The sequence below is a fragment of the Elephantulus edwardii genome, unplaced genomic scaffold, assembly GCF_000299155.1.
Source record: "Elephantulus edwardii isolate Elephantulus edwardi_28Jun2011 unplaced genomic scaffold, EleEdw1.0 scaffold00144, whole genome shotgun sequence".
In the NCBI taxonomy this organism is placed as follows: Eukaryota; Metazoa; Chordata; class Mammalia; order Macroscelidea; family Macroscelididae; genus Elephantulus; species Elephantulus edwardii.
The window spans coordinates 6,252,593-6,275,206 of record NW_006399894.1 but is presented as its reverse complement, the minus strand read 5'-3'; the positions used below and the strand labels follow the sequence as shown (position 1 = coordinate 6,275,206).

General features: G+C 36.2%; 1 protein-coding gene and 1 pseudogene across 1 annotated transcript in view; one reads left to right on the top strand and one right to left on the bottom strand.

Annotated features, from left to right (window-relative positions):
* The window catches only part of LOC102869636, a 45,654-nt pseudogene extending 30,969 nt beyond the window's left edge, over positions 1-14,685 (bottom strand).
* Positions 1-22,614, top strand: part of CCSER1 (coiled-coil serine-rich protein 1) — a 1,860,678-nt gene that overhangs the window by 1,174,156 nt on the left and 663,908 nt on the right. The window lies entirely within an intron of this gene.

Below are 22,614 nucleotides of genomic sequence, written 5' to 3'. Positions count from 1 at the left end.
TGTTTTATTCTGATCTGTATCAATGCCCCTGAGTATGACTCAAATCATAGCTGACCCTTCAGAGTTTTCAGAGGCTAGAACATCTGCAGTAGGAGAATACGCATCTTTTTTTCTGAAGGAGCAACTGGTGGATTTGTACTGTACACCTTCAGGTTGGTAATGCAGTTCTATCCACTTGATCATGAACGCTCCTTTTATTTTGAGAGGAGAATGCATTGTATAATATTGATTGAAGCTTATTTTAAGATGCAAATGTGAATAGCCATATATGATAAACTCTGCAAGTTAAATCTCAATAGTCCTACTTTGGGTTTTTTTTTCCCTTTATCCCCACTATTTTACTTCTTAAGGAGCTTTGTGGCATTGCCCATAGGAAGTTGTGCTTCTAACCCAAAGGCTGCATTTCACTAACATCTAAAATTCACCTGTGGCTTTACATGAGAATTTCCTGTAAAATTTATAGCCTAAAAAACCCCAGTGGAGGAGCAGCTGTAAGTTAGTTCTGGCATCAATTAGAGAGTTGAGGGTGATATTTTATTCTTAAAGCAATAATTTATTAAATAGTAGTCTTGAGATTTGAAAGTAACAGAGAAGTGACATGTATAAATATTATATAAGAAACTTCTTTGTGATTTTTTTCTGTTTTATTCTTACATTACAGAATAAAATCTTAGCTGTTATATAAGGAAGACCATAGGGAAAACATCCATGAATGCAGATAAAATAGACTTTGGAATTATGTACAATTACATACAGAGTGAATCTGCTGTTCTTGCTAGCTGTTGTTGAGTTTACTCTGGCACATATTGATCACAGAACTAAATATTGTCCACTATTGAGAAATGATCCAAGCAATATATATTAGTTGTCAGATTTATGCTGAACATCGTCCTATATGTCTTTCACAGATAAGCCCTTTGAGAAAAATTCTCTCTTTAATTTTAGCAAATAAGGAAATAAGAATATTTATATCATAATAAAAACCTTACAACTATTTTCCCCTAAGTGTTTTGCTAGAGATTTGCATTTTTCTCTTAATGTAAACTGAGCAAAAGAAAAAAGAAAACGGTAGGTAGTAAGTTCTAGAGAAGTGTATACATGCAGCTCTCTTTATAAAAATATTATGAGGAAAGGATTGTCAGAGTCCTAAAATTTTCTGTCTAGTGCATTCAGACTAAGGGAGCTCTGGTTGTTGTTGGGAACCTGTTGCTGTTGTTATGTGCTCATGAGTCTTCTGTGACTCATAATGACCCTATGTACAATAGCCCTAAACTCTACTCTAGCCTGTGCCAAATTTATTGTTTCCAATACAACTGTTCCCATTACTCCAGTCACTGAAACATCTCATTGAGGGTCTTCCTTTCTTGTGGTATCTTTCCACCCTCCCAAGCATGATGTCTTTCTCCAAGGACTGGTCCTACCTTGTAATGTGTCCAAAAGATGTCAGACAAAACGTCAAAATCCTTCCCTCCAAGGAACAGCCTTGTCTCACCCTCTCTAGGATAAGTGTTTGTTCTCCTAGCAGTCCATGCTATATTCGATGCTCTTCTCCAGCACCACAGCTCAAAGGCATCAATTCTCCTTATATCATCCCTAGTCATTGTCCAGCTTTCTGACACATATCAAGTAATTGCAAAGACTATATCCTGAATCAGGTGAATCTTATTCTCCAGACTGATATCATTGCTCTTCAGTATTTGGAGAGGTCTCTGACAACAGACTTTTCCAATGCAGTTCATATTTTTATTTTCTGGCTGCCGGTATCAAGAGTGTTGATTGTGGAGCTAAAGAATCTGAAGCTGTGGACAATCTCGGTCTCTTCATCGTCTATTATGATGCTGCCAATTGACCCAATGATAAGAAACTTTCGAATTTCACTCCATATTAAACACTGCAGTCCTTGACCTTCTGCAGCAAGTGCTTCAGGTCCTCCTCAGTTTCAGTAAGCAGGGCTGTGTAATCTGCATAATGCAGATTGTTGATGAGTCTTCCTCTAATACTGATACTACATTTCTCCTCATAGAGTCCAGCCTGATCTGCTCTGCACATAGATTGAAATGGTGTGGAGGTAGGACACATCCCTGGCATTCACCCTTCCCAATTTAGAACCATGAAGTGTTGCCTTGGCCTGTTCTAACAATTATCTCCTGGTCTAAGTATAGGTTTCACATAAGCATCATCTGGTGACTTAGTGGTAAGAAATTTTACTGCCAAACCAAAGATACGTAACACACCAATTGCTCCATGGGATAAAGATGAACCCTCTCCTCCCAAACAATTGATTACCTCTGAAAACCTTCTGGAAGGTCAGCTATGAGTCAGTTCCAATGCAATGGTAAACAACAACAACAAAATTCAGAATAATCTTTTCTTGAAACCTCACCTCAAAATGTATTTTTAAAAATTTAGCATTTAAGATAATATTTAAGAACAAAAATTCATTTAGGAAACTCATGCTAAGAAAAGATGTTAAACTTGACTTTTAACTAATATAGATTCATGAAAAGCAAAAGGCTGGTGTTAAAACTGTAAGCAATCTTGATATAATCTCTGAAATGCTTTTATACAGTGTACAAACTTCTGTTTTTTTGGTAGGTCCACAGAGATTAGTTCCTTTTACAGCTTGTTATTTTAGAAAAGAATAAGAGAATAAAGTCTTATTTAACGGTAAAATTTAGACAAGAAGAAATTGCATGTATCATGGTAATTAGAAGAATATTTCTCTTTGAATTTAGTCAATCTGAAATGGCCCTTTAAGAATAATTTCTTCAAAATAGTATAGAAAGGATTAAAAAAATATTACCTTGAATGATATTTTATTCTTAATGGATAATTAACAAATATTTGAACATGATTTTTTTTTAAATTTATGCATTGGGCTTTATCATAAATTAGTTATTTTTTCTATACCACATTATGTGATATTTGAAAAGATAAATAAACAGGAATAATAAAAAAATAAAGACTGTAGATAATTCCAGAGTTTTTATTTTAATAGTATATAAACTATACTAAAAATTGATTCTTTTTAACTATAAAATATTATTGTTGTTGTTATGTACCATTGAGTTACCTACAACTCTTGCATCCATTTTTACAACATCTCTGAACCCTGTTCTATCCTGAACCAGTTTCACCATCTCCAACACATCTATCCTCATGACTCCAGTTACTGTGTCAATCCATCTCACCTGAGGTTTTCCTCTCTTACCCTATCCCATCACTCTTCCAAACATGATGTCCTTCTCCAAAGACTAGTCCTCTCTGGCCACATGCCCAAAATATGTGATACAGAGCTTCAAAACCTTTGCCTCCAAGGAGCAGCCTAGTTTCACCCTCTTCAGGACAGATGTGTTTGTTCTCTTTGCAGTCCAGGGTATGGTGGTACTCTTCTCCAGAACCGCAACCCAAAGTCATCTGTTTTTCTTCTATGATTCTTAGTTATTATTCACTCTCTGGTGCATAGCAAAGGTCATGACCTGGATCAGGTGTATCTTAGACTCCAGACTGACACTATTGCTCTATAGCACTTTGAAGTGGACCCTGACAGCAGAATTCCCCAATGAAATTAATCTTTGATTCCTTGATTGTTGGTGCTACGAGTGCTGATTGTGGATCAGAGCAAGCTGAAACTGTTAGCAACCTCAATCTCTCCTCCAACTATCATGGTGCTGCCAGTTGGCCCATTGGTGAGACTCTTAGTTTCCTTGATATTGAAATTCTATCCATATTAAAAACTACAGGCCTTAACTTTCTGCAGCAAATGTTTCAGATTCTCCTCAATTTTGATAAGCAAGATTAGGTCATCTGCATTATAGGTTACTGAAGAGTCTTCCTCTGATCCTCATGCCACATTCTTCTTCATAAAGTCCAGCCTCACCAATGATCTATTCTGCATATAGATTGAGAAGTTATGGAGACAGCATGAATCTCTGATGCACCCCTTTTCTGATTTTGAATCATGAATATTTTCTTACTCTATTCTGAGGACTGCTTCCTATTCCAAGTATAACTTTTCCATGAGCACAGTCAAATGATCTGGGATTCCTAGTCACAATTTGTTGTAATCCATAAGTGAAATACCTTTACCTAGTCAATGAAGCACAGATAGGCAAGATTGATATCACATTGGTGATGATGTCTCCAGTGTCACAGACTCTTCTAAACCTAGCCTGTATTTCTGGTAGTTCTCTATATATTTTTAGATAATCTTCAGCAAGATTTTGTTTGTGTGTGACATCAGTTTATTGTTCAATAATTTCCACATTTTGGTCACTCTTTATTATTAATAATAATGTTCATGATGACTTTTAAAAAGTATTACAAAGATGTTTTCTAGGGTTTTTCTTAATTTTTCAAATTTAGGATTATAATATTTAGAAACTATATCCTACAGAAGATTCTCTGTAATGCACAAATGGGTAAGTATTTTGCTATCAAGAGAATTGATGATTTTAATTGACCCAGTATCAAGATCTGCTTTGGAAAGATCATACCTATGACAAGTCTACGGAGAGTAATCTAAACATATGATGTTACTGTGAGTTGCTTTGATAGAAACTAAAAATATTGAAAATGACATAGGCAATTCTGGACATGCTCATCAGTGTATGTCGGGAAATTTGGATGATAGCCGTCTGGTCCACTAACTGGAAGAGATGAATGTATTTGCTCCCATTTCCAAAAAAAGATGATCCAATAGAATGTGATGATTATTGGAAAATTTCATTACTATCATATGAAAGCAAAATACTGCTGAAAATTACTAAAAAATGGCTATAAAAGTGCATAGACAGAGAACTGCAAGATGTTCAAGTTGGATTTAGAAAAGACTGGCACTCATGGATAACATTGCTGATATTAGATGTATCCTGGCTGAAAGCAAGGAATACTGAAAGACTTTTTATTTGTTCTTTATTAACAATGCAAAGGCATTTGACTATGAAGGTCATAAGAAATTATGACTAACACTGAGAACAATGGGAATCCAAGAACATTTAATTGTGCTTATACCGTGAATAAGATGCACCTTAGTCATCAAACTGACGCCATTACTAGTCAATAATTTGGAAAGGTCGCTAAAGCCTTTGATCTGTGGTGTTGGAGAAAAGCACTGAACATACCATAGATGGCCAAGAAAACAAATAGATACATTTTGGAGAGAGTGCAGCTGGGATGCTCTTTGGAGGTGGGAATAATGAGGCTTTGCCTCATGTGTTTTGGGCATGTTGCTAGGAAGGGCTAGTCTTTGGAGAGGGACATGAGGCTGGAAAGGGTGGAGGGTTGCTGAAGGAAAAGAAGACCCTCAACCAGGTGGATTTACATGGTAAATACATTAGGCTCTTGTGTTTCAGGAAGGGTGAGGACAGTAGAGCATAGAACAGGGTTCAGATCTTTGGGTCATAGAGACTCATAGAGTTGTACTTGATCTTTGGCTCATAGAGTTCATAGAGTTGTACTTGATTTGATGGTACCTAACAATAACAAAACAACAATGTAAAACATTTATTTAGACCAAGAATTTATTGTGTGAATAGAATAAGAGAACACTTGTTGTTGTAACTCAAAGAGTTCATAGAGTTGTGCTTGATTTGATGGTAACAATAACAAAACAACAAAGTAAAACCTATATTTAGACGAAGAATTTATTGTGTGAATAGAATAAGAGAACACTACATGGTTTAAATTAAGAAAGGTATGTGTCAGGGTTGTATCTTTTCAACATGCCTTTAACATTTGTATGCAGAGCAAGCTATCTGATAACCTGGATTCTAGAAAAAAACATAGCATCAGAATTGGAGGAAGATGCAACAATAATCTTATGCAGATGACAAAACCTTGCACACTGAAAGTGAAGACTTGAAGTGTTTACTTCTGCAGAAGATCAAATACCATAGCTTCACTAGGGTTACATCTCAATGTCAAGAAAACAAAAATCCTTGCCACTGGACAAACAGGCATCCTTGTTCTAGATGGAGAAAAGGCTGAAACTGTCAATGACTTAATCATATTTGGATCCATAATCACAACTTTTGGTACCAGTAGTTAGGAAATCAGAAGACTAATTGCACTGGGGATATCTACTCAGAGATCTTGCCAAATTATTGAGGAACAATGGTGTCAGTTTAAGGACTAAGGTGCCCGATTCAAGCCATGCTCTTTCTAGTCACTTGCTATGAATATGATGGTTGAGCAATGAATAAGGATGACAGAAGAGGAATTGATGCCTTTGAACTCTGGTATTGGAGAAGAGTACTGAATAGCCTATGGACTGTCAAAAGAATAGATATACCTTGAAGAGGGTGCAGTCAGAGTGCTTCTTGAAGGAAAATATGATGAAGCTTTGTCTCACATACTTTGGGCATGTTGCTAAGAGAGGCTCTTACTTTGAGAGGGACCTCACACATAGTAAGGTGGAGGAACAACAAGAGAGAAGAAGAGCATCAATTAGGTGAATTGACATGGTGAATGAGACAAAGGGGTCTAGTTTGTCAGAAAGTGAGAGAATGGTACAGCATACAGCATAGGACAGAATTTGGATACATTGTTTATAGGATCACTATGAGTCATACTCGACTGAACAACAACTAATAACAACAAATTGTTTGGAGTATTTTGAGCAGTTCCTTGTGTTTAGTTTTGTTCGTGCATTATAAATTATATTATTGGTTTTACAGTATTTTTGTATTTTCTTTGCACAATCTGCTTATAAAAATTAGAAAATATACAAATTGTTAACAACCCTTTTAAATTCAAATAAGTAATGTTTGATTAAAGAACAAATTATGAGCATTACATACTGTTTACACCTACCTGGTAGTGAAAACGAATTATTTCATTGGATTGGCTTAATTTTAATACTAAATGGTTGAGACTGTATTCCATGTTTTTACAATGAAAAATGAGCTATACTTCTTTTTGATATTTTAATATAGCCTGTTATTAAGGAAATTATCTTATTCCATCTTATTTTAATGTCCCAACAGGAAAATAAGTGAAAATCAGAAACTATATAATTGTTGTTGCTATATAAAGTACTGACCCATATCTGACTCTCCGGCAAGTTTTCAGAGACAATGAAGTACGCAAGAGGATTACTTGCTCATCCTTCTCATATGGAGCAGTTGTGGCCTTGAATCCCACCTTTGGGGTTTCTTGCCAGTAGGCCATGAGAGCTTCAATAAAGTTACAAAATTTATTAAATAAATAATATATTTAACTACTGTATGATAAATTGTACGATAAAAACATGTATGATAAATATATCATATATATATGTGTGTGTGTGTATATATATATAATGACAAAATAGCACTTGTCAGGATAGACAAAATGGTACACTTAAATTACTTAAAGTGTTGTTGTTGTTGTGGTATTGGTGATTGCCATATGCTGTTGAGTCAGTTGTGACTCTAGGGACCCTGGGTACAACAGCCCTAAACCCTGCTCTATCCTGTGCCAATCGCACTGTCTCTAACACATCCATTCCGATTACCCAAGTCACTTAATCCACCTCATAGAGGGTCTTCCCCTCCTGTGCTGTCCCTCTACCCTCCCAAGCATGAGATCCCCCTCCAAGGACCAGTCCCTCCTTACAACAAGTCCAAAGTATGTCAGACAAAGCCCCAGAATCCTTGCCTCCAAGGAGCAGCTTGGTTTTACCCTCTCCAGGTTGAATCTGTTTTCTTAGCAGTCCATAGTATAATCAATACTCTTCTCCAGCACCACAACTTAAAGTCATCAATTCTCCTTCTATCCTCCCTAGTCATTGTCCAACTCTGTGATGCATAATAAGTGATTGCAAAGATCATGCCTGTATCAGATCTACCTTAGTCTCCAGAGTGACACTATTGCTCTTCAGTACTTTGGACAGGTCCCTAACAGCAGACGTTCCCATCACAATATATTTTTTTAATTTCTTGGCTGCCGGTGCCAAGAGTGTTTATTGTGGAGTCAAGCAGACTAAAATTATTAATAATCTCAATCTTTTTACCATCCATCTTGATGCTGCCAATTGGACCAGTGGTGAGAATCTTTATCTTCTTGATATTGAGCCTCAGTCCATATTGAAGGCTCTGCAGCAAGCATTTCAGGTCCTCCTCAGTTTTAGAAAGCAGGATTGCGTCATCTGCATAACGCAGATTGTTGATAGATCTTCCAGCAATCCTGAGATCACACTTCTCCTCATAGAGCCTAGCCTGTCAGATAGTCTGTTCTGCATACAGATTGGAAAGGTATGGATAAAGGACACATCCTGGCGTACACCATTCCCAACTTTGAACCATCCGGTGTTTCCTTCCTCTGTTCTGACGACTGCCTCTTAGTCCAAGTATAAGTTTTACGTTAGCACGATCATGTGTTTTGGGATTCCCATTCTTCACAGAGTCAGCCACAGTTTTGCTATGATCCACAGTCAAACATATATACTATTAGAGCTCTGGCAATAATTACTAAAGAGAAATTTCAGAAAGAAATGCATAAAAGTAGTAACAGACAACTTTAAATATCTTAGTTACACAGTCAAACGCCTTTGCGTAATCAATGAAACACAGATAGACATTCTTCTGGTATTCCCTGCTTTCAGCTAAGATCCATCTAATATTGGCTACAATATCTCTAGTACCATGACCCCTTCTAAACCGCGCTTGGACTTCTGGCAGTTCTCTGCTTATGTGCTGTTCCAGTCATTTTTGGGTAATCTTCAGTAGAATCTTGCTTGCTTGTGAAATCAATGAGATTGTTCTATAGTTTCCACACTGTTGGGTCACCCAAATATAGATCTCTTCCAGTCAACGGGCCAAGTAGTTGTTCTCCAGATTTTTTTGGCACAACTTGGTAAGCACATCCAGGGCAGCTGAAATATGTCAATTGGTATACCATCTATTCCTGGGGCCTCATTTTTTGCTATTTCCTTCAAAGCAGCTTGAACTTCTGCCTTCATCACCATAGGCTCCTGCTCCTATGTTATTTCATTAAATTCTTCTGTGTCTGCCAATTTCTTTTGATACAGTGACTCAGTCTATTCTTTCCATCTTCTTTTAATACTTCCTGGATCATTTAATATTTTGCCTAAAACATCCTTGATTATAGTAACTTGAGGTTTGAATTTGTTCTTCAGTTCCTTGAGCTTAAGAAATCCTGAGCAAGTTCAGCCCTTTTGATTTTCTGACTCCAGCTCCTTGCACTTTTCATTGTAATATTTTACTTTGTCATCCTGTGCTGCCTTTTGAAATCTTCTGTTCAGCTCTTTAGTATCTTGAAATCTTCCTTGTGCTTTGGCTTTAAGACTTTACAGCTTAAATTTTCTGAAAAAAAAATTAAATACTATTAAATTTCTTAACACATAAGATTTTCTAATACAACCCTTACATTTTTCTTTAGCAGAGATAGAGTTACTTTGAAGATGGAAACATAAGTGTTGCTGCTGTTATGTACCATCTAGTTGGAATTGACCCATACCTGAACCTCCAGTGGGTTTTCAGGAACTGTAAACTGGATGAAAGAGCTTGTCTGTTATTTCTCCCACAGAGCATTTGCTGGTTTAGAAGCACTTGGTTTTGGATTGATAGTGCAACTGCTTACCACTAGGTCAAAAGAGCTCCCTTCAGTTCTATTTTAACTGTATGTCTTGATTTCAGGTTTGCTAGAATAAGATCATAGAATGGAGAATTGGAGGGACTCCTTTAATGTCTTTACAAATTTAAATTAATTTATGATATTACAGGACAGATGTATTTTCCATAGCAAACTGTAGTGATAATCTTACATCAGTGATGGAAACCTCTTTATCTTTCAATGCAGTACAATCCATTTTTATATACCTTTAATTGCTGAAAAATTCTACATTTTTGACTCATTTACTCATTGAACAAAGGATTATTGAGCTCTTAAGATTAAGAAACATTGTTTAGGGAACTAGTTTTATATCACTGAGAATCACAGTCCTGTTCTTGCTCTTAAGTGTTTATAATAACTCAAGTAAATAGAAAAACTGCTCTGTTTAACTGTGCCAAAAATAAAAAAAGTCATCAGGTGAGTTCTGACTTAAGAAGCTGGTAAGTATAAACGATATTGCAATATGTGTCTTCTTGACGTAGAGCACTCTGACTGCACTTCCAAGACAGACTTGTCGGTTCTCTTGTCAGTCCATAGGGTATTCAGTACTCATTACCAACACAATACCAAGATACAGAAACACCTCACGCACACACTTTAGGAAATATATGCATGTGTTTGTGTATGTATTCCAAGAAGCTGGTGGATTTGGAGCAAATGCTTTAGCTATAGCAGTGCTTTTCTTAACCACTACGCTGTAAGCGTTCCATTTTTGTTCTACTGTTTTGTTGTTGTTGATAAGTGCCATCAAGTCAAGTCAGAGAGACCCTTTTTACAGCAAACCTGAATCCTGTCCTATACTGTACCATCCTCACCATCTCTGACACACTTGAGCCCATTCCTGCAGTTACCATATCAATGCATCCCGAAGGGAGCCTACCTGTCTTTTGCTGATTCTCCACACTTCCTAGCATATTCTTTTTTTTCTTTTTTAAAATTTAGGTTGTTTATTTTTCATTTCAATGAACATCTACAGAGATTTTGGGATTCCATTCATTCATTGTTGCACCCTTCTCCCCGCACAAACCCCTCCCCCCCATTTGCTCCTCTCCTTGAAAAGCAAAAGAAAAACTCACTCATTGGTACAATTCCCCCACACACACCTCCCCAAACCCCACCCCCTACCCCCAAATATAATCCACTCTGCAACCCTCATTGCATACTCCTACGATAAAAATAATGCCCTAAGATATAATACTTTTAGACTATTCTCTCCCCCATAGACTTCAATGCCGTAAACATATTCTTTTTTTAAGGAATATCCTTTCCTAGCAACATGTCCAAAGCATTAGAGAGGAAGCATTTGTGATCTTTGCCTTACAAGGAACACTTGTTTGTTTTTTTGGTAGTCCATGGAATGTTCAGTACTCTCTCGAGCACTATAGTCCAAAGGCATTAATTCTTCTTCTGTCATCCTTAGTCATCGTTCAAGTTTTAAGATGCATAGCAAGTAATTGCAAAGACCATGGCCTGAGTAAGCCACATTTTAGTCTTCAAACTGACATTAATGCTGTTCAGTGTTTTGGAGAGATCATTGACAAGTGGGCTTGCCCAAAGCACAGTACATGTCCTTAACTCCTGACTGTTGGTATCAAGGATGTTGATTATGGGTCCAAACAAGATGAAACCATTTTGTTTTAATCCTTTCTCCATTGATCATGGCTTTGCCCACTAGCTCAATGATAAACACCTTTGTCTTAATGATGTTAAGATGAAATCCATGTTGAAAGTTAGTCATTGACCTTGTGCCACAAGCGTTTCAGATCCCACTCACTTGCAGCAAGTGTTTCATCGGCCTAGCACATCTTCCTCTCATCCTTATGCCACACTCTTCTTCAGAGTCTGGATTCAGGAACTATTCCTTAGCATACATACTGAAGTGAAATGGAGAAATGACACATCTTTAACACATACTCTTCTTTATTCCCATGGCAAACTAAAGTAACTCGTGGAAATGCAAATGATAGAAAAATGGGTAGCCTCCTGTATGATTGACTGTCTCTGAAGACCGGCAAAATCTTCAAATATGAATCAGTTACAACTTGACAGTACATAACAACAACTATATATATATATATATAAAATTAAATTATGGGAAAATATTGATAACTGCATTTTAAAAAATGTGGCTATGACAACAACCTTAAAATGAACTTGATTAATTATACTGCAAATAACAGAAACAGTGTCTTTTAAAGCTCTGTTCTAAGTGTTCATTTACCTGTAACCATATTAGACAGATCTACCCCACTTCCATTTGGCTAGGACTGTGGATTAGAAATAAAATATGGATACTACTTGCTCAAAACTGTATAAATAAATAGAAAAACTAGTGATCATAATCAGGCAGTTTGTTTCAAAACCTATATTTATGGATTTTGTACATGTTTCTTTGAACCTTATATGCTTAAAACCCACAAATTTTTATAACACCTTAATTTAGTATATATAGAAAATTTGAAGGTTGCTGATGTGTGCCATTGAATTGACAATGACTCATAGTGAATCAATGAACAATTACTCTGATTCTTGTCCTGTCCTAAGCTAACCTCCCCATCTCTGACACATCTGACCCCACTGCAAGAGTCACTGTGTCAATCCAGCTCTTCCGGGGTCTTTCTTTCCTGCCTTGACCCTCTACCCTTCATGATCCATCTGGCATCAGCATTGGTATTTGTAGTGCCATGACCTCTAATATTCAGCTTGCATTTCTGCCAGCTCTCTATCAGTGTACTGTTCTAGTAATTTTTTAACTATCTTCAGCAAGATTTTTCTTGCATGTTGTATTAATGCCATTGTTTGATACTATCCACATTCTGTTGGATCAGCTCTATTAGGAATGAGAAGAAGTATTGATACATTCCAGTCAGTTGGCCAGGTAGTTGTCCTCCAGATTTCGTGGCACAGCATGGTGAACATATCCGCTGCAACTGTTGGTTGAAATATGTTGATTGGGATCCCAATAAATTATGAGGGCTGTAGTTTTTTGTCAATTCCTTCATGCCAACTTGAACTTCCTCTTTTATTTTCTTCGGTTCTTAGTCATTTGCTATTTCCTGAAATGCTAGTCATGGCAATTTGTGATTTCCACTTGATATTCATTTGGAGAGGCCACAAGACAGTTTATAGTGTTGTAGAGTTGAGGTAGGGGAATACAAATTTGGGATCTAGGCACATTTAAGAAGTTACATTTTTCAGTTATTTTTAATTGATTTAATAGAAAAAAATAATATCCCTGTTCTACATAGGAATTAGGTGTCATTTAAGTGAATTTTGATTCGTAGCTATCCAATAGGTTAGTAATGTAATCGACTTCTACACCATCCTTACAATCACAGTCATATTTACATCCACTTTTTTCAGTCTCTGTAATAACCTGTCATGTTAAGAATCTTCCATATTTCCACTGAGTCTCTTCTTTACTAAGCATGTTGCTCATCTCCAGGGCCTAGGTCCCTCCTGATAACATGTCAAAAATGAGAGACAATGCCCTATTCCTTGCTTCTAAGGAGAATTCTGGTTGTGCTTACTTCAAGGTAGATTTGCTCTTTCTTCTGCAATTGGAGATCTAACCAATATTCTTTGCTACTACCATAATTTTAATTCATTACTTGACTCACAAGCTCTTCATGGTAACGTGTTTCTTTTCAACATTTTCAATTTTTTTTTTTTTTGTTTCATTGTGTTTTTTGGGGGGGTTGTTGTGAATATTTTTTTATTGCAACAGTTTTACCCAGTGAAATAATTACTGAGATTCTTGGCTACTACTTCCATGGGTAATACCTTTTCAATTTGTAACTAGAACAGATTATTAGGAAGGTTGGACTTTATGAGGAAGAATGAGGCATCAGAATTGGAGGAAGACTCATCAACAACCTATTTTGTCCAGATGACACAACCGTGCTTGTTGAAATTGAGGAGAACGTGCAGTGTTTGCTGAAGATTGTCAAGGACTGTAGTCTTCAATATTGATTGAAGTTTGACATCAAGAAGTCAAAGAATTTTCACCAGTGGGCCAATTTGCAGTACCATGATAGATGGAGAAAAGATTGTGATTATTTACAATTTCAACTTGCTCAGTTTCACAATACATATCTTGGCATCATAACTCAGAACACCAAAAGACAAATTACATTAGGTAAATCTGCTGTCAGGGACCTCTCCAGATTACTGGAGAGCAACAATGTCAGTGTAAGGACTAAGGTGTGCCTGATCTAGGCCACGGTCTTCACAGTTATTTGCTATATGCACCGGAGAGCTGAACAATGACTAAGGATAATAGAAGAAGAATCAATATCTTTGAGTTATGGTGCTGGAGAAAAAAAATTGACCATACCATGGACTGTCAAAAGAACAAATATGTTTGTCCTGGAGAAGGTGAAACAAAGCTCCTCCCTGAAGGCAAGGATTTTGAAGCTTCATCTCACATACTTTGTGCAGGTTTCCAGGAAAAACCAGTCCTGGGAGAACAGCATTATGTATAGAGAGCTGGAAGGACAATGCAAGAGAGAACATGGATGAGATGGATTGACGGAGTAACTCAGTTTTGGAGGCAGATGTGTTGGAGACAGTGAGATCGGTCAAGAGACACGACAGAGTTCAGAGCTATTGTGCATAGTGTTGCTAGGAGTCACAGACAATTCCATGGCATATAAAAACAACAACTTCCATGGGTATTGGCTGTGGATTCAAGCAAATTGAAGTTTTTGACAACATCAGTATCTCTACCTTTCTTTTGTTTGTTGATCTATTGTTGTGTACCGTTGAGTCAGAACCAATCCATAGCTGACCCTTGGGTAAATTTTCTGAGACAGTTAATCCCATGGGAGGTGATGGTTCATCCTTTTCCCGAAGAGCAGCTCATGGATTCGAAGCACATGCCTTTGGGATTGTAGCACAGCTTTTTTTTCTACTAAGCCGTGAGAGCTCCTTTTTGTTGGTCTAGCTTTGAGGATTTTAGGGTTTTTTCCTACTGATGTCTTATCTGTACAGAAGGTTCACATACTTGAATATCATCTTCACATTCTCTTCACACTCTTTAAGCAAATTTGTGTCATCTACATACTCCATGTTGTTAATTAACCTCCTCTAATCCTGATGCTACTTCTTCATATAGTCCAGGTTCTAGAATTACTTGCTCAATGTAAAGACTGAATAAGTATGGTGAATTACTGTAATTCTGACACATACCTTTCTTGATTTTCAATTGCTTATTAAAAAACCTGTTTGTATTTCTTACGAATTATTTTTTCTTTTAGGATTTAAATATGTTCTCTGGATAAACACATAGTAGATAATATTTTATTTTTATATTTAATATGCACAAATCTTAAACTGAAGAAAAAATAGAATTTATTCAGCAAGTAATAGCATTCTTCATTTATATTTATATCTCCATCTATATGATAATGTCAGAGACAGCATATAGAGAATTGACTCCCATTTGACTGAATCTTGTCTTCCTAGCATTTGTACCTTTTATTGCAAATTAAATGTCATATCAGATGACCTAAATACACCATCCAATCTGAGAGTCCTTTTTCTCATATATATACCTTCTCCCCTTTGGAGGTGGCATGATAAGTAGTCAAACATCTTGTTGGTTATTTTCTTTCCCCTTCTACAATATATTTAAATTTAGTAGAGTAAGGCAAAGAATAGATTCAATACTTATTGTCTAGAAGCATTTTTCCCCTAGGAAATAGAATTATTTCTCTTATGTCTACTCAAATTTATAAAAAGTTACAGAATAGGAATTTAGAGAAATATATTTCAATACACAGAAGAGCAAATTTGAAAAGGTGCAATGCTGACTCTCCTACTTAAGTCCATTGAGCTTACTAATATTTTGTAATAAAATAAGAATCTTTACTAAATCTAATGAAATATCATGTTAATATATTTAGGAGCATTTTCACTTAATATTCCTCATTCAAAGTAGAAAAAAATAATAATATTTTCATTTAAAGTAACTGAAATGTTCATCAGAATCAAAATCCCACTGCCATCAAAGTCAACTCCAACTTATAGCAACATTGGACAGAGTAGAACTGCTCAATAGAGTTTTGAAGGTTGAAAATCTTTAGGACATGTACTACCACATCTTTCTCCCTCTGACAGGCTGGTAAGTGTGAATATCTAACCTTATGGTTCACATTTCAATGATTAACTACTATATCACCATAACACTTGAACATCCATCACTTAATATTACATCTCTTATGTTGAATCAACATACACCAGATGTACCATTGTGTTCAGACAAAGCAGAAAACCAGACATAGGGGAACAGGCTGCAAGACTCTCTACAAGAGCCAGAGGAACTGAGAATAACACAACTCCTCATTGCCCCAGAGCAGAGAGCAAAGAGCCCATAGCCCAGCCCCATGGTGCCTGTAGAGTCACACCAACAGCAAGAAGTTTGTTTATTCATTGCTGACTCACAGGTTTACAGTTGTTGTATCAACAATGGGTTTTATTAGAGAAGGAATTTGGAGAGTGGGAGAGGTAAAGAATATTTCACAATACAAGTCCAGGTTTTAGCTCAAGTTCTAGAACATATTTCCTCAATTAGTCCAGGATCTGGTTTCAATTCAGAAGTCAAATGCAAATCATCCAGCAAGGTTTATCTTAGAACAGTTAAAAATTACTCTTTCAAGCATCCAGCAAGAACAGCAAAAACCTTTAATTGTGGCCTCCTCAGGGCTCCTCTCATTACACCTTGTATAGTTTCTCCAAAGCAATTCCACAATCTCTCTAATGCCATCACCAGATCTCACCAACAGGGTCTACTCCAGTGTCCATCAAGTCTTGCTGTCACAAGTCTTTCCCCACTGAGTGTGTAAACACATTCTTTCTTTTATCCTAGTCCCACAGTTGTTGGCGATTTGCAAAGCCATATTGATTTGCAAGACTATTTGCTTGAAATTAAGGTAGCTGGAAATCAGAGAAGGCAAACTGTAATGGCTAAAAAAAGGTTAATACCACATTTGTTTTTTTTCATATTTAATCTACTGGGATAACTTTCTTTGGAAAGGCATTCTCTTTTCAACTGAAAATTCACTCCTTTAAGCTGAACACTAACTGCCTATGAAGTAATTTCCGAATAATAATCACGGTCCATTGGTTTCCAATATTAAATTTATGAAAATGTTTTGTAATTAGAACATATCTATCTTTATCTCTTTTCGGTGTCTCTCTCTCTCTCTATCTATCTATCTATCTCGCACACGCGCGCACACACATTCACACACACACACACACACACACACAGCTATTAAAAAAGAGTTTTTCTAGTCCTTGTAAATCTAATTTGCATCTCTAGATTGAGCAGTCACTCCCTTAATCCTGCTCTAATCCCTGTTTCTGGAATGTAATAAATAATATGTAATTAATGAATAAGAGAGTCACAGACAATTAAGACCTACAAATTACAGGAGAGGGGGAGATAAGAAACAAAGAAATTTATTCTCTCTGAATAATATACCACTCTCTTTAATGTTCTTGTCAGGATTTAGTATGTTAACTTATTTTGTTGTTTTCTCTTTTTATTTCTAATCTAGACCATCACACAGTTCATTTTTTTTTATTTTATTCGTTTTAATGAACATTTACAGAGATTTTGGGTTTTCATTCATTCATTGTTGCACTGTTTCTCCACCCTCATCCCCAGTTTGTTCTTCTTTCCCCTCCCCCAATGTCTGTTTTAATTGTCCAATTGCCACAGGGCTTGTCAAAGCCAGTTCTGATTAATCTCCTTTGTCAGTGTGTCCCTTGCCATTCCCTATCACTCCTCCCTGAGAGAGACTTCACCCTGATTCATAAGGAAAAGGGGATGGCGTATTCTCTTAGCTACTTCCTGCTGAAAAGGGACGCTGTGGGTTTCAGGGTGAATGTCTTCTCTCACTACTCTAAAGGGCCCCCTTGGCAGTAGGAAACACATAGACTATTACGGAGATTGATTTTGGAATTTAGATGCACTGTTATCAATTGTACTTCACCGTACATGTTCATATCCTTGAAGATGTATCATGGAAGTGTTGCAGCCTAGAAGATACAAATTTAACTAACAAGTTAAAAGTGCATGAGTCAAAAATTGAAAAGCAATAATATTCTGAGTAGAGGTTCTAGTAGTAGCACAAATCAAGTTACAGAGGTAAGGTGGTTCCATTGCCATCCTTACTCTAACTTAATTCGTTTTTTTTTAATTTAAATTTGTTATTAATTTCAGTGAAAATTTACAGAGGCTTTGGATTTCCATTCATTCATTGTTGTAGATTTGTCCCCTCCCAAGGCTCCCCCCCACCAGACATTATCCTCTTGGAAAAGTAAAAGAAAAGATTCTTTCATTATTTTACAAACTCTCCCCCAGGTCCACTCCACCATGTAGCCATCGCTCTAAACTCCTGTCATGACAGAAATACCTAATCACATATCTCTTTTAAACAGTTTTCTCCCTTCTCTGTTTCAGAGCAGTATACATTATTGAACCCATCTTACTCAGTCTCTCCCCAACCCCAAGGACAGTCCCATTCTACAACAGTGGCACCATGCAATATTTGTCCCTTTGTGACTGGGACATTTCACTCAGCATAATGTTTTCCAGAGTCAACCATTTTGAGTAATATTACATGAGTTCCTTGTTTTTAATGCAGCATAGTATTCCATTGTGCGAATATACCACAGCTTCTCTAGCCATTCGTTTGTTGATGGGCACTTAGGTTGTTTCCAACTCCTTGCTATTGTGAAAAAGCTGCAATAAACATGGGTGTGCATATATCTGCTTGGGTGTCAGTTTAAATGTCCTACAGTGTAATTCGGATCATTTTTTCCCCTCTTAAGACCTTCAATAATTTTTTAATGTCCATTAAATTAAGGAATTATCTGAATTTGACATTCAAGATGTGTCTAATATGCTCAGACTAGCTTTAAATGTATCTTTCTCCCACATTTTTCCTAGGCTTAAGCAACTCTGTATACTTGCTCACATTGGATAATACTGTTTTCTGTGATTAGTACATGCCTTTTAAAAACCCTTCCTGTCAAAATCTCAACCATACTTAAATGTCTATTTTAAATGACTGCTATACTTAAGTCTTGACTCAAATAAATAATAAATCATATCATAACTCTTTAATGCTATCTTTAGTATTCCTGTCATGCATTTAGTGAGAAAGAACTTCCTGAACTAAATGACTGTTCAGAAAACGAAAATCATATTATGCATGCTTTCATTAGCATAGATGGTTGCTGTTGTTGGGTACTGCTGAGTCTGAATCTATGCATAGCTGACAGTCCAGAAGGTTTTCAGAGACAGTAAGTTGCACAAAATGAGACTGTTCATACTTCTTCTGCAGAGCAGCTTGTGGAATCAAACCACATACCTTTGCATTGGGCGTATAATTCCTTGCCACTACATCACCAGTTACCTTAAAATAAATTTGAAAAGTTGAAATATTAATTATTAATATAAAACTGGCATTGTTGCTCTTCAGCACTCAGGAAAAGTCCATAAGAGCATATTTTCCCAATGCAATTCATCTTTTGATAAAATGACTGCTGGTGTTAAGAGTGTTGATTGTGGATTCAAGCAAGCTGTGATCAGTCCTTGGAGAAGGCATCATGCTCTGAAAGGTGAACAGACAGCACAGGAGAGGAAGACTCTGGATGAGATGGATTGATGCAGTAACTGGGGCGATGGGGATTAGTGTGTTGGAGTTAGTGAGACTGGATCAAGACAGAGAAGGGTTCAGAGTTGTTATATATCAGGTCACTATACACCGTGGCAATTTAATGGCACATAAAAACAATAACATACTCTGGCAGGTTTGGAAGCAGGAGTGGCATCCACTTCCTAAACAACATGCCCCAGGAAACTATGAACTTTGATAAATGTCAATAGTAGTAGAGGGGCTTCAGGTCTTTTGTTCATAGGCTCGCTATAAATCTTGCTTGACTCGAAGGCAATCAACAACAATATAAAACTAAACCAAAGGACACTGCCATATTCTTGACAACTTCCCATAACGTTTTCAAGGTTTTATGTCTTTGCAGGAGGAAACTGTTTATCTCTCACCCATGGAGTGACTGGTAGACTCAATTATCAATCTCTTAGGAAGCCTAGCATGTAATACTGGATGCCTAGGGCTCCTAGTTACTAGTACATGTAAATATGGTATGAATTCACAGTTGAGAAATATTATTTGTCTTTAAGTAGTGGAAAAATATCCTTATTTTTAAGTTTGGGAACACATTATTCCTCCTGCTCTTTAGAATTTTGTCATTAAGTATATATTGCAACTATATTTTAAAAAAATCAATACTAAAAATTTACTCAAAAGCTTTCTGCTTTATAGGAATAAAAGTATGATGTTTTTAGTTTTTAGTGTAACAGAAATAATGGAGAAGATTAACCAAATCTCAAAGTTTTTTTATTATCGTAAATGCATCATTATTTAATAATGATTATAAAAGGATCCTTTATAAAAAGAATGAGATTCTTAAAGCTTTTTTTTCATTAAGATGAAGAAAAGGAAGACAATGTTTCTTCATTGTTGTTGTTATGTGCTTTCTAATCTCTTGAGACTCATAATGACTTCTATGCACAACTCTGAATTGTTCTCTATCCTGAGGCAATTTTATCATCTCCGAGAGACCTAATCCTATTTCTCCAGTCACTGAGTCAATCCATCTCCATCCAGGGTCTTCTTCTCTTGCACTGTTGGCCGATCCTCACAAACATGAAGTCCCTTTCCAAGGACTAGAGCTTCCATGATCACCAAACTATGTTAGATGAAGCTTAAAAGTCCTTGCCTACAAGGAACAGCCTGGTTTCACCCTTTCCAAGATGAACTTGTTTGTTCTCCTAGCACTCAATAGAATATTTAGTACTCTTCTCCAGCACTACAAATCAAAAGCATCAATTCTACTTCTATCATCCTTAGTCATTGTCCAACTCTCTGATGCATATATCAAGTATTGTGAAGACCATGGCCTGGATCAGGTACACCTTCATTTCTTGACTGATATCATTACTCTTCAACACTCTACAGAGGTCCCTGACAGCCAATTTTCCCAATGCAATTCATCTTTTAATTTCCTGGATACTAGTACCAACACTGTTGATTGTGAAGCCGAGCAAGCTAAAATTGATAAAAATCTCAATATCTTCACTGTCTATCATGATGCTGCCAATTGGTCCAGTGTTAAAAATCTGTTTTCTTGATGTTGAGCTTTAATCCATACTGAAGGGTGTGGTCCTTGACCTTCCACAGCAAATGCTTCAGGTCCTTATTAGTTTCAGCAAGTAAGTTGTGTCATCTGCATAACAAAAGTTGTTGATGAGTCTTTCTCAAATCCTAATGCCACATTTCTTCTCAGAGAGCCCAAATTCCTGGATGATGTGTTCTGCATATAGTTTGAAAAGTATGGAGATAAGATGCATCACTCACGTATACCTTTCCTGATTTTGAACCATGCAGTGCTTCCTTGACCTGTTTTGAGGACTGCCTCCTGGCCCAAATATAGGTTTTGTATTGTTTCTTCATTAGCTATAGCCATAATAATTGCTTGCATTTAAATGATTAATTATTTTAGCAAAAGATATTAGCTTACACAGGATTAACATATTTTTTTTAAATCTGAAACAAACATTCTCTAAAGCATTAAATTATTCATTAGTTTGTTTATCAAATATATAAACAAGTATCAAAAGCAATTGCTAAGACTTGGGTATTGTGGCTCTTACTTGGAACTACAACCAACACACTTAATACCAGCAGTTAAAAATGAAAATAAATATTGCATCGGGAAAGTCTGCTGTCAGGAACATCTCCAAAATATTGAGGAGCAATGACCTAGGGGTGCTTGATTCAGGCTGTGATGTCTTTTCTATCTTTTACCATGAATCTGAGAGCTAAACAATGAATAAGGATGACAGAAGAAGAATTGATCCCTTTGCATTTTGACGTTGGAGAAGAGCAGTGGAAATACCGTGGACTGCCAAAACAACAAATACATGTCTTAGAGAAAGTGTAGCCACTGTGCTCCTTAGAGAAGGATGGCAAAAGTTCATGTCATGTCTTTAGTAATCTTGTTAGGAGAGGTTATTCCTCAAAAAAAGACATTGTACTTGGAAAGGTGGAGGATTGATGATAGAGAAAAATAACTTCAATGAAATAGATTGACATTGTGAATGCAACAATGGACTCAAGCATGTCAGAGAGGATGAGGATGTCACAGGATAGGATAGAACAAGAGCTATTGTTTATAGATTTGCTTAGTCTGTTGCTGGTAGTTCCCATAAGAAAATTGCCAAGACAGAAAATCTAATAACTTTGCAGTGAGTTTTAGTGAGTTTTGAGGAAATAGTTAATAATGATATCTTTCTAGTACTTTTTTTTTCATGGTGCGATTAGGCTTATAAAACATTACACTAAGCATATTTAAAATTATTATTACTCATAAGCATTTTTTCCAATAGACTGTAATGAATTTACACAATCTAGTTTTCCTAATTTTTTCCACTTTATTCTGTGGCATGCCACAAGAGTACAAAGATGATTAGGAAATATGAATCAAATTAGAATTTATTTGGGAAAAATACCAACCATATGTAAAGAGAATTCTGATTAAATGGAGATCTTACATGGAATAAAAAAATAATATTTTCATTTCTTTCCTTCACATACTTAATTCTTTTTATTTCATTTCTCTGGTAATTTTTGACATAAATACATTTTATAAAAATGTGAGAAATATTTCCTTGCAACATATGTCAAAATTATACATGATTTTTAACTTTCCAGTTTTCATTGATTTTCTTTTAACATTCACAAAGACAAGATAAAATATTTAAGTAGATAAATTTGTATTTCTAAAATACTATACAGTAGAAAAAAACAGAAAAAAGATTTAGTAATATTAAAATGACCAAAATATATGTAAATCTCTATTCATATGTATGGATGAATACATGATTGGTTCATCCACTAACCAAAA